This window comes from Alligator mississippiensis, chromosome 6 (assembly GCF_030867095.1).
Source record: "Alligator mississippiensis isolate rAllMis1 chromosome 6, rAllMis1, whole genome shotgun sequence".
In the NCBI taxonomy this organism is placed as follows: Eukaryota; Metazoa; Chordata; order Crocodylia; family Alligatoridae; genus Alligator; species Alligator mississippiensis.
Window position 1 is genome coordinate 74,732,052 of NC_081829.1, and position 13,456 is coordinate 74,745,507.

At 46.9% G+C, this 13,456-nt stretch overlaps 1 long non-coding RNA gene across 1 annotated transcript in view; it reads right to left on the reverse strand.

Moving 5' to 3' along the window:
* The window catches only part of LOC132251197 (uncharacterized), a 92,574-nt gene that overhangs the window by 57,519 nt on the left and 21,599 nt on the right, over positions 1 to 13,456 (reverse strand). The window contains exon 3 of the long non-coding RNA XR_009463092.1: positions 7,607 to 7,729. This is a non-coding gene — a long non-coding RNA (uncharacterized LOC132251197). The remainder of the gene's footprint in view (positions 1 to 7,606; positions 7,730 to 13,456) is intronic.

A 13,456-nucleotide genomic window follows, 5' to 3' on the forward strand; every position in this document is an offset into this window, starting at 1 on the left:
CCTAATCAGCTCAGCAGTAAAGTCTCAATGTCTACATCTGTGGCCCCATTAGGCCCCAGGAAACTAATTAACTCCACCATAGATTAGTACTTGTAAACAGAAGTACTGTCCTACAGTGACATTCTTTAGTGCCCAGAGTGTCTTGTGTATCAGTGTCCCTGCACTTCAAAATGGCAGCAGGAGTGTTTGATCTGAAGCTCGTTCAATGAGCTTATGAACTGAGTTCAAGTGATCCCACTGCCATTTTGAAGCACGGGGATGTTGATATGTGAGACAGGGGAGACTGCTAGAGTGAGGTAACTGCCATGCTCCAGCAGACTCAGTTAATTGAGTCTGCTCCAATGCGCTGGAATTATAGTACATTGGAGCAGCCTCCCTCATCAAGGATTTTAAAATGAAATTATGCAAACTCACAGATCCCCTTCTTAAGCCCTTTTCTTAAACTAAGCATCCTAATACACTTTGCTAGAAGTGGCAGCATCCAAAAAAACATCGCTTTTCATAAACTATGATTCATTTCAGAGTTGAATTTCTTTGTCATTGCATCTATGTTTCCTCTAATTAATTCCCCAGAAAGGCACCTTGTGTGAAGTGCTGCGTATGTACGGTTTTCATATTAGTATGACAGTGATGCTCACTGATGCCAACAAGGATTGCAACCCATTGTACAATGTACGGTTAAAACACATGCACACACAGTCTCTTCCCTGAAGACCCTGCACCTTAAGGCTAATGGCGTATGAAGGGAGAGGGAGAGTAGAACAGTCACATTTATACATGTAGCTCTATATTTGACATTTTTATCATCACCTTCCAAATTCATAAAGTAACTGCTAGATGATAAACTATAAAAAGAGAATAGTGGCCTTGTTTTTACCGAACTATGGAAATTGGTTAGACCAGGGTCTCTGAAAAAAAGAAGAGGAGAATGATCTTTTCAGGCCCAATGCAACCAAAATTAATGCACTACACTCAACAGCTGAAGATGACATTGCAGCCCACCGAAATAAGAATTCCCAGTGTATTGATTTACTTGTAAAGGCAACCATACAACAATGTCAAGGCAAATGGTCCTCCTGTGAAGCCAGTAATTTTCCAACAACTGCAGCAAATGGAAATGCATAAAGGAATCACAAGGGAGTAGCTATTATGTGAAGCAATCATTTCTCAGCCTGAAAAGAAAGACAGTAATAGCATCCCATAATGTCTTTCCTAAAGCATAATTCAATAATTAATATTTGCTCTTCGTCATTTGTATGGTATAATAAAGGCATCTTAAAATGGGGATCCCAGAACAGTCCTGGGTTCTCCTTAATTGAAAACATATATAATATAACAGTTTTTAACAAAGAAATGACTAGCCAGAGGTGGCTCTTTTTTTTTTTTAAAGGATTTCCCAATTCCTCATTGCCGTGTGAAGGTCTAATTCAGTTTAAAGTTTTCACTGTGAGAAAACTGTTTATTGGTTTGACTTGTGGCTGCTCTTTGTGGGGGAGGGAAGAAAAGTGAAAGGAGAAAAAATGCTCTTTTGAGCAGTGCCTGTCAGTGGTTTCGAAATGCTGCAGTTAGTTGTGCCTTTTTGCCTGCAGTTAGATTAGGTGCATATTCTTGTATCAGGCCTTTGTAGTTTATTTTTAAAACTAGAAAATGACCGTGACCTTTGGCACTGAACCAGAAGCTCTCTGATTATGTGCCTTTGTAAAGCCACAGCAAGCTGTATATATATGTCAGCTACTATTGTACAGTATGTGCTGTCTCTGCCAGCATGTCACAAAATGTCCTTAACACACAGGATGCAAGACTCAAAGAATCAGTCAAAACATGTTTCCTTTTTCTTTTCTGACATATTATTTTTCTGCAGCCTCTCCTTCCTAACCCATTTTCTGCCAAATCCTATATCAACATCCAGCGATAACAACATGGTTACAAACAGCTGCATGGGAGAAGTGAAGAATTTAGTGGGTTAGACCACAGGTCCATCTAGGCCAGTACCCATTTCACATAGTTGCAAAGAGTAGATGTCAAGAGGAAGGGTGAACGAGGCATGTCTATGCACACTAAACTTTTACCAGAAACCCAAAAGATATTTGATCTTCACAATGAAGTAGGAGATTCTACCTGTCGAGATCCCTTGCTCTAGACACTCATTCCATTGACGAGTTTCAGATTCTCGTCCCTGCAACAGGCACTAGATTGAACAACAGCTTTTCTAAAATGAAGCCTCCTCCATGATCCCAGACTACTGAGTGCATAAGGTCTCTTCAGTCATGAAGCCCCGTTCATTAATCCAACTAGTCAGTGTTAGACTGTTCATTTTCTTTTTCTTTATTTTAGTAGTTCTTCACCTGATTTTTTCTGTACTAAAACTTTACGCATCCAAAACTGTCAAGTTAGAGAAATATAATGGTCTCTCTTGTTAGAATCACTTCCCAGTACTAGATGAGCTAAAACAGACCTCCATATGTCTTCCTTTTAGTAGTTACTACTCCCTTTAGCTCAGATAATTATGCCTCGATAAGGATATTCTTGGAGCCATCATGAATTTTCTTCCAGATGTTGCCTGTATGTGTTTAGTGGATAACTGTGTGTCTGTTGCATGCTACATACACTAGCATGTATGTAGTGTTTTTCATCTCCAAGGTGCTATTAACTAGGAATTATTAACCAGTTAATTATTAGGACATCCTGCAAAGTAGGCAAGCAGCATTCTCTTTCACTGATGAAGTATATGAAAGCAAGATATTTTATTATATTTTGTTTTCCTCAAAGTTGTAGTTTCTGGAGTCATGTAATTACTTCAGAATTTCCTCTCTCTTTCTAATAAGTTTCCAAATGTTGTGATTATGAAAATAAATAAATATGAAAATATGACTGCAGTGTATCATAGAGGATCAAAAATATTAGGAGGCATGTCAAGAGAATCTTGAAAAAATTCATGTGATTTTGGAAAATCACATAACTTTGGCATATATCTCATGATTTTTGAGTTCTTTGGGTGGATAGTAGCGCTTAAGTGACTAGCAGAATTTCATAAATCAACTACGCCTTTAGAATTCCTATCTCCTGCTCCTAGCCCCAGACCTTGCACCCATGCTTCTCTGTTACCTAGATGCTGATCTTCATTCCCTCTTCCTATCAGTGTTAACACCACACCACAGATCAACCAGCAGAAGTGCCCTAGAAGGGGCAGTTCATATTCTTTCCACCAGAGTTGTTCCCATTCTCTAAGAGGAACACCATTCCAGGTGGCCAGGAAAAGTGGTCACCAACTTAGAATTTGCAAAACCTTCTAAGAAATATCAGAGTCCTTGGCACCAGAATGTTATTATACATTTGCATTCTTCCTTCAAGTATTGCTCCAGTCTTGCAAAGCACAGCACTGCCTGGATAACTTCCTTTTGTACATCAAAAATAAAAGGAAAGTTAAATTGGCATTAAATCTTGCAACTAAGACAAAATGTCGTTTAAATTAAACAAAATATTTCCTAACTTAGAGTTAACGTTTCTTAAATGCAAGTCACTAACTAAACCTCTAAAAACTCAGGAAACCACCAGTTAGACCAATATGCACATGCACACTAACCTCAACGCCCATTACTTACCATCCATACATCATGTCCCTTAATCACTTTCTTAGCATCTGAAAACAAACCATACAAAACACACATCCATTTCCTTATAATTACACTAATGCCTCCGAGCTCAGTGCGGGTATGCTATACTTTGCTGATAGATGCATCTGGTGTGGCACCTAGCATGCCACTAGGAAGTCTAACATTCAAATTAAGGTTTGGCAAAATAATATGGATCAGTGTGGAGCTTGGAACAGTTTATTTGGTTGTTTTGTAATGGTAAGTAAAAAAAAGTGAGATTCTTAGGGCTTCATTTAAAACTAGATACTTTTAAAGTTTTTCTAGCAAGTACTTTACCTAGTAATCTTTACCAGAAAGTTAAATTGCCTGAACAGAAAACACGATAGATGTAAAGACTAAATTCACATCATTCTTGGAGAGTAAGACTATGAAAAGGTTTATATATCAGTCAGTGAAGAATATAAAAATCAACAATGGGAGAAGGGTGGAAGTATTTTGAGTGCCTTCAAGTCCACTGTCATCAGTGCCTATGAAAAGATGCTTAGATTCTCTACAGGGGAACATCAAGACTGGTTTGATGAGAATGACCGGGAGATCCAAGAGTTGACTGACCACAAAAGCAAGGCCTTGTGCTTAGCAGAACAACAACTCCAAGCAAAAGAAATTGAATCTCCAACATACCCAGGCAGAGGCCCAAAGAAGGATCTACGATATGAAGAACAGATGGTGGGTAGACAAGGAGGAGATTCAACATCTCACTGACATCCACGATATGCAGTTTTTTCAGTGCCACCAAAGCCATCTACTGTCCGAACATTCTACGAATGGAGGAGACATGATCAAGGAAAGGGGAGCTATCAATGCCTGTTGCAAGGAGCATTTTGAAGACCTTCTCAAATCAAGACACTGTTGTTGACAAGTGTTCTCAACTCCATCCCACCTACTCCAACACCCACTCAGAGATGATCTTGGAATCCCTCTGACCCTTGACGAGGTGAGGAAAGCCAATAAGCAGATAAAGAACAACAAGGCATCTGGAGCTGATGGAATCCCCACCAGACCCTTGAAGGACAGGGGAAGAGAAGCTTACTTCACAGCTCCATCCCTCCATTTTAAGGATTTGGAATGATGAGGAAAACCCAAATGACCTCAAGGATGCCATGATCATAACAATCGTCAAGAAAGGAGACAAGTCCAACTGTGGAAATTATAGAGGAATCATCTGGCTGTCCACCACAGGAAAGTTCATTGCTAGAACCCTCCTGAAGCACCTCCTTCCACTTGCTGAAGAACTTCTCCTGGAATCTCAGTGTCAGTTTAGGGCAGGGGCGGGCAAAGTACGGCCTGCAGACTGGATACAGCCTGCCAGGAACTTTCATCTGGCCCATGTCACCCACCAACAAATTGTATCCCACCCAGCACTTCTGCTCAATAGGATGGGAGCAAGGCACTCATGTATACACACCCCTGCCAACATACTCTACTGCACCTCACTCCCACCCTTGTGGGCAGACGGGCTTGGCCCAACAAGCATGCAGCTTCCAGGTGGGGCTGCTGCTGCCACTGGGGAACCTACTTGCCTTCCTTGACATTCTGCTTGCTCCAGAGAGAAGCAGTGGGGGTGGGAAGGTGATGAGGATGGAGCTGCAGCTAGGAGAGAGTGCAGAGTGTGGGGTTGGGGTTGGCAGCAGCCGGTGGAGCCTGTGCCCAGGGGGCAGCATCCACGCAGAGCTTGGGTGGGCAGGGTGTGGGTGTGAGGGACAGTGGGGGGGTGGAGGGACCCCCCAAACTTCCCCCATGGTGCACAGCCCTGGTAAGCAGCAGTGGCAGTGGCAGCAGCAGCAGCAGCAGCAGGCAGGGCTGCTCGGGGTGCTTGTGCCCAGCACAAGCACTGCTGCTTTGTGGTGTGTGGCTCTGGCCAGCACTGCACACCACAGTGAGGGGTGAAGTCCTGCTGAACCACCTCTATTGCCAGCGCTCCCCACGGTGCATGTGCAGCTCCCCACATTCAAGTGGCACTGGAGGGAAGCTTCATGTGCTGGAGCCAGCTGCCTTCTCCACCCCCTGCCACTCAGGTTCCAGGATTCCACTGGAAGTGGAAGAGAGCCCCGGACCCTGCTTCCCTGTGGAGTCCCAGGGCCTGCATGGCAGGGGGAAGGCAGTCAGCTGCAGTGCATGGAGCTTCCCTCTGGTGCTGTACGAGTATAGGGAGCTGTACGTGTGCGGCACGGAGCACCGGCAATAAAGGCAGCCTGGTGGGGTTGCGCCTCTTGCCATAACGTTCAGTGCTGGCCAGAGCTGCATGTTTTTGGGCAGTAGCACCTGCACCAGGTATGAGCACTGTGGGAGCCCCCACCTGTTGCTGCTGCTGCTGCACCACCATGTGGGGTGTCTGGGGAGGAGTGTTGGGGGGCCCACACCTCCCACAAATGCCACACACCCACATCCTGCCCCCACAACCCCCCACATATACACCCCCCAACATATCCTATGCCCCTCACACATAGCCACACCCCCTCACTACCCCCACAACACACCCCACACACCAGCATACCCACACACTCTCACACCCCACCATACACACACATCCACGCATGCACCCCATACCACACACACACACCCCCACAGCCCTCCATACATACACACCCCAACCACCCCACCACACAATATACAAGACTAAGAATTTATTTTGAGTTATTATGAAATCACCTCTATATACAGTTTGCAAAGACAAATCATGACAAAAAATAGTTTTTGTAACAAAATTAAAATATGTTATAGTAGGGTTGACTTTTAGTGTATGTTTTGGTATTTTTCTGGTTCTAAGATGGAACTGTCCCCCTCCCCCACAAAAGGAGTATTTCTGGGGGGCAAGGGGAGGGACTTCTGGTGGCAAAGTTCTGGGGTTAAGGGTGGGACTTTGAGTCCCAAGATGGTGACCAGGGGGCAGGACATCTATCAAGGGGCAGGGCTACTCATGCAGCCCTCGAAAGCTCACCAAACCTCGTTAAGTAGCCCTCCACCCAAAATAATTTTCACCCCTAGCTTAGCTAAAACTACCAAGTGATAGTAAACTGTTTAATTTCAGGTGACTGAGCCAAAACCAAGACCATCCCAACCTCAGTCATTGAGCTCCAGTATACTGACAATACTGTAGTCTGTGCTCATTTGGAAGCAGATCTTCAGGCAATCATTGACATCTTTACCAAGACATACAAGAAAATGGGACTGACACCCAACATTCAGAAGACTATGGTCCTCTATCAACAAGCTCTTAATGAGCAGTCCTCAGCTCTGGTAATTCAGATTCACAGTGAGAATCTGGAGAATATGGAGTATTTCCCATACCTCAGAACCCATCTCTTGCAGAAAGCTGACATAGATGAAGAAACCCAACGTCACCTCAAATGTGCAAGTGCAGCCTTCAGACACCTGAGGAAACAGGTGTTTGAAGATCATGACATAGTATCTGAAACCAGGCTCATGGTTTATCATGCAGTTGTGTTCCTCACCTTACTGTACAGAGCAGAAATGTGGACAATGTACAGGAGACATCTCAAGCCACTGGAGAAGTACCATCAACACTGCCTGTGGAAAATCCTTCAAACCAGTGAGAAGACAGATGCACCATCATTAGCATCCTCTCACAAGCAAACACCATGAGCATCAAGGCAAAGATCATCCAACATCGACTTCATTGGGCCAGTTGCATCGTATAGATGTCCAGCTTCAGACTATTGAAGCAAGTTCTATTCTCCCAGCTCAGTCAAGGCATATGCTCAAGAGGAGGGTAGAGAAAGAGCCTCAAGGACATTCTCAAAGCCAACTTGAAAAAATGCAACATCAAAATCAACTCATAGGAGGCTCAGGACCACCCAGGACCACCCCAAATGGAGGAAGAGTCTGTTGCAAGGATCTCAGTACTCTAAAACCTTACAATGGCAACATGAGATGGAAAGGCAGGAGTGGCAGAAATAGTGTGCAGACTGAATTAAGAATGCAGAACCACTCACCCCGCATGGAAACATGTGCCCAAGTTGCAACAGAGTCTGCCGATCCTGGATCAATCTCATCAGCCATCTTCAGAACCACAGTTCAAACATTTATGGAAGACAGTCATCCGCGACTGTGAAGGACTGCAGAAGAAAAACATCAGTCAATGAAGAATATTTTAAAAAAGTAAATAATTTAAAGCACCAAATGGAATATGAGCTCATCCCATAAGAACAATATTCAGACCTGCAACACCCTGGGGTGTCTTGAGTACCTTTCAGGGGTGCTGCAGCATGCCACACAATGTTAGCACTGTTAGGTGTGCAAACATAATTCACAAGATAAACCAAATTCAAATAAGAATCTATAGTGTTAAAATAAGTATGACCTGTTGTCGGGTTTTTTTTTGTGTTGTTTGCAACAACAAAAAAATTGCTGTATTATTTTTTCATAGTCAATAAATGAGTGAAAAACTAAAAGTAGACATTTTCCAAGGGTACCTTGAGTCTAATGGGGGGTACCCTGAGACTTAAAAAGTTGAAAACCACTGCCATGCACAGAAAAAGAAAATTTAAGTTGTAGATATTTCTAGGTTTAATACACTCTAGTAAGAATTCTTTACAGTTTTATAGTTCCTAGTATCTGAATATCTCAAAGTGCTTAAAAAATATTAGTGCATTCAGCCTCATAATACTATGTGAGGTACTAAAATATTACTGTCCACAAGGGCTGTGCAAAATGGCACTGTTCCATTTCGACTTGCATTTTGATGTTTTGCTGGAACAGCGTTTCATTTCAAATTTTGTTTCAATTTGAAACTGCTGTTCCGTTTTGTTTCGTCAAAACAGTTTTGCTGCTTCAACGCTGTTGCAATGTTTCGCCCATAGGCTATAATAGGGAAGCTTGAAACCGCCTATAATTTTGTCATTTCTGGCCTGATTTGGATGAAATTTGCAGGAATGGTAGCCCCTGCTGAGGCCACAAAGCCTGCCACATTTCAATGAGATAGGTGCAGGGGTTTCAGGGAAACTGCACCTCAAGCTGCTGACAAGCAAAACTCGTGACATGGGTGACAGTGTGTGTGTTAAGGTGCAGCAGGGTGAAAACTGCAGGCTTGCTTGCCCCTGCTGAGGACACGAAGCCTGCCAGCTGTCAAGGAGATAGGTGTAGGGTGAGTCTGGGTTCTGGGGCCCTGCACCTCTAGCTGCTGACAGGCAAAACTCGTGACATGAGTGGATGACACTGTGTGTGTATTAAGGTGCACCCTCACTCAACTGACACCAAGGCAGGAAGCAGGGCAATTCAAACAATGCTGCCTTCTTTGCAGTTTTTCCATCCCTCCCCCAGAGCACTGGGATTGAAAGAGACCTCAGGAAAGGATGACAGTCACTTGCCAGCTACACAGTCAATAATAAGATCAGTCCTTCCCCTCCTTCCCCCCTATTCCCCCTCCCTCTTCTTACTTTAGTTTCTGTTTCCCTGCAGGCAAGCCCAGCTTAAGCTTTGAAACTCAAAACGTTTTGAAAATTTCAAAATGTTTCAACTTGCCTCATTTTGTTTCGAGGCTGTTTTGAAGCTCTCTATTTTGTTTTGATTTTGCTATTTAGAGTTTGAAATGAGTTGAAACAGCATTGAAACGAAACTGGTGGTGAAATTTCGCACAGCCCTATTATCCACACTTTACAGCTGCTACACTAAGAGTGCATCAAGGCAAAGGAAAATAGGTTTTCACAAACTCCCTCCTCTATGTATCTCATTTTAAGGGGGAAAGGGGAAGAGGGAGCAAGCCACTGTTCATGGACAAGCCAAATGCAGATCAATAGGTAGAGGATGCTGCTGTCTTAAACTTCATACAGCAAAAAACTACACAGCACAGGACCTGGAAAAGGTTGTTGGGAAGAGGGACAGTCAGTCAAACACTGAGGACATGGAGGAGTGACAAGGGAAGGACCTCATCCTGAGTTATACACTAGAAAATCAGATGCAGTAAGTAATTCTACTTCTGTTAGAGTTATACGGGCTTATAACAGGAAAGTAAAATAACACATCAGAAAGTAAATAGGAAAACTTCTAAGCTTGGGTTTAATCCAGACTGGTGACCCCTGAACCTAGAACCCAACCTTTCCTAATGCAAACATCCCTCTCCCACTAGGCTAATATTAATCACTCTTCCCCCTGAGCTATGAGCAAACAAAGGGGAACTGGAGAAACTTCTTCCTGAAAACCAAATAGTTTCCTGTCACTGCTCCTTCACTCAGCAGACACGCAAGCTGCTCCATATACCCTGCTTCATACACCCTGTTTCCTTGGTAACCATGACTGATAGCAAAATATTGCTTCCACATTCCTATTTCTTACACCACCAAATGCAAGAAGACCTGCAGCGTCTTCTGAGAGTGGTACTACCAGTGGGGAGAAGGGGAGCCGCTGAGAGGACACAACCTGCCTCAGTACCTGAGCAGCTCTTTCGAAGCAGACACCACTCTGTCTTCCAAAGGCACTGCCTCCATCTTCCAGATTTGTGACATCACCCTCCTGGACTGTAGGGCTAAGTAAAGACAGTCAGAAAGCTGGAGGCTGAGTTGGTTCAGTTTTTGCAGGTTAGTCTAAACTAAGCAGATTGAACCAATAAGCAAACAAACACACATTCACTTTTGATTCAGGAAATGCAGCCACATGCCTGCAGTGCATGCCTGCCAGCCACTGCCAAAGGGAAGGGAAGAGAGAAGCCTTCCTCCCTCCCTGCTCCAGAGGAGGGAGTGTGGCTAGGCACCAGCGCAGGCCTAGGCCTAGACCCCAGCCCAGGTCTGCCTGTCGGGGGGGCAGTGCCTGGCAGGCTTCTGCCCCCACCCTCCCTGCCCCCTGCTCCCCACCTGAGGGGAAGAGGGGGCAGCTGCTGCCAGACTGAGGGGGGGGGGTATTGAAAAAAGTAGTGGCATTGAATTCATAAAAGCTGGAACAAAAATAGTCCTTTCTCTGAAGTGAGAACTTTGCAATTTCAAGCACATGACAGAACAACCAAAAACCTTTGCCTCAGCTAAGATACAGCCCAGTAAAACACAGTGGGCGCGTCCACACATACAAGCATGTGCGCTTGCAGCAGCTCAAATAGAAACGGCGCAAATTTTAACCAGGGCTTTTTGCCTCAGCGCACATGCTCGGACATGCACTTTGGGGTGGAGCAAATTGTGCCACTTGGGGCAAAATAACCCTGCCTGGCTCCTCCCGGATCTGCAGCCAGGGGGAGCTAGAACCAGGGGCCAGCACCTCAGCAGTATAAAAAGCGGCCCTGTCCTGGCCCCAGCAGTACAAAAACCTGCTCTGGCAAGCAGTTCAGGGCTACTCACGCTCCGGAGCTTCTGGGGCCCAGCCACTTGGTACCTGGGGACACTACCCCTTGTGCCAGCTGGGCTGATGCAGCAGCATTCCAAATCCATTTTAAAAAATATCCCAAAATCCATGTTTTTCCACAATTAACACAAAAAACCACTCTATGCGCACACACACACAGACACACATATATATATCTAGAGAGAGATAGAGAGAGACAGCAATCAGTTGAGCAGTGATTTATTGGTGTATTTACAATGTTAAAGCAATGTGGAAGCATACCAGTGTCTCTAACATCATGATAAAATAAATTCTAAATACCTATATGTGTTGATGTGTACTTTTGGTTTTCTTTGCAAATGATGGGTGTGTGATGGGGGGATGTGGTGTTTGCAGGAAGGGGGTGGGAAGGGGTGTGGGGGAAGGTGGGTGGGTATGTGTGGAGGGATGTGGATTGGTGTGTAGGTAGGTGTGGGGAGATTACTGGAGGGACTGTGGGTGTGGGGGACCTTGTGGGGGGGCTGCTCAGGTGTGGGCCCCCTGGACCCCACAGGGTGCAACCCCCCCCAGCACATGGAATGCCCCCTCACATGGCCCCAGCTCCCCCCTGGAGGGCCACAGCTCCTAACCCCCATAGGGCCCCAGCCCCGCTGCCCAGTGTCCCAGGCACCCTGGAGGACCACAGACTGTCCCCTGCCCAAGGTCCCAGCTCCTCCTGAAGGGTCCCAGCCCCACCGCACAGGGTCCCAGGCATCCTAAAGGGCTCCAGCCCCCCTCCCCAGGGTCCTAGCTCCCCCTGGAGGGCCCCAGCCACGCCACCCAGGGTCCCAGGCACCCTGAAAGGCCCCAGCCCCCCTGCCCAGGGTCCCAGCTCCCCCTGGAGGGCCCCAGCCACACCACCCAGGGTCCCAGGCATCCTGAAGGGCCCCAGCCCCCCTGCCCAGGGTTCCAGCTCCCCCTGGAGGGCCATAGTCCCCCCATCTAGGGTCCCAGCTCGCCCTGGAGAGCCCCAGCCCCCCCCACCCAGGGTCCCAGGCACCCTGAACAGCAACAGCTCCCCTACCCAGGGTCCCAGATCTCCCTGGAGAGCCACAGTCCACCTGCCTAGGGTCCCAGGCACCCTGGAGGGCCACAGCCCCCCTGCCCATAACTTACCTTTAGCAGTAGCAGCAAGAGTGGGGTGCTCTGAGCCATGGTGGCAAGATCCGGCGCAGCACGTGGGGATACTGGGGCCTCTCTGCAGCTGGGCCGGGCCCTTGGTAGCAGGACCTGCTACCCTCCAGGCCCCTCTGCCACCTGGCCCTTTGGTGGCAGGACCCAGTGCAGTGCATGAGGACCACATGCCAGGCCCATCTGGGTCTTGCTGGCCCTGGGGTCCCTCTGCCCTGGGCTGGGCCCTTGGTGGCAGGACCTGGCATGGAGCAACCCCAAGGCCAGCAGGACCCATCTGGATGTGGCTTACAGTCCCCGCACACTGCACTGGGTCCTGCCTCCCTGGGCCTGGCCCAGCCAGGTGGCACAGAGGCCCCAAGGGTGGCAGGACCCGGCTGGGCAGGGATCGGGGAAGTCTGGGGGGCTAGCAGGGGGAGGGGCTGGGCAGGGATTGGGGGGCTGGGGGGCTGGCAGGAGGAAAGGCTGGGCACGGCAGGAATTGGGGAGGCTGGGGGAGCAGACAGGATCAGCGGGGGTCCCCCCCATGGTCCACTCCTCCCTCCTCCAGCCCCCCCGACCCCTTACTCACCAGCACTGGAGCCCTGGTGCTAAACACATGGCCTCACCGGCTATGTGTTTCAGCACCAGGGTGAGGGGCCAACCATGGAGATGCTCTGGCAGCCAGATCATCTCCCTGGAGGACCCAGCCTCCGGTTGCCTCAGACCATGCCCTGCCCCGCTTCTTTGTTTTGTTTTGTTTTTTTAGACCCCTGGATATCCAGGGGTCTAATTTTCTCCCCATGCTGCAAACTTGCACTGCAGGGAACATTTTTTCGTTCCCGCATATGCCTCTTGCCCTGCCTCAAAGGGGTTTGAGGCAGGGCAAGAGGCATGTGTGCGCTCATCTGGACATGCCCAGCGAGAGCACACATAGCTTAGTCTAACTTAGAATGGACTGTAAGAAACCAAAAAGACAAGAGAAAGCCTTACATAATAGGGCTGTGTGAAATTTTGATGGGTGTTTCAAGTTCCATAAACTGGTTTGACCTAAATCAGTTAAGTCTGATACTACATTCAACCAGGTTTATCTTAAACCAGTTTCAGCCATTTTGAAACTGGTTTATGTACACTGAACTTTTGTTCTGTTACACGTTTAAACCAGTTTCTGGTCACTTAAACCAGTTTATGTGTAACTTCCATCCCTAGCCTAGGAGTTCTTCCAATCCTCACAAAGGTGGCTCCTGGAGGGAGAGACTGAAAGGGCCCTGTCTAGGAAAAACAACTTTTCAGCTCTTTTCATTTTGTTCAGAGACAGCACCAAAAGTCAATAGTTGGTAAACAGAAAAAAAATGTGCTCTCTCGGTCCTTGGCCTGATGTATAGATCTCT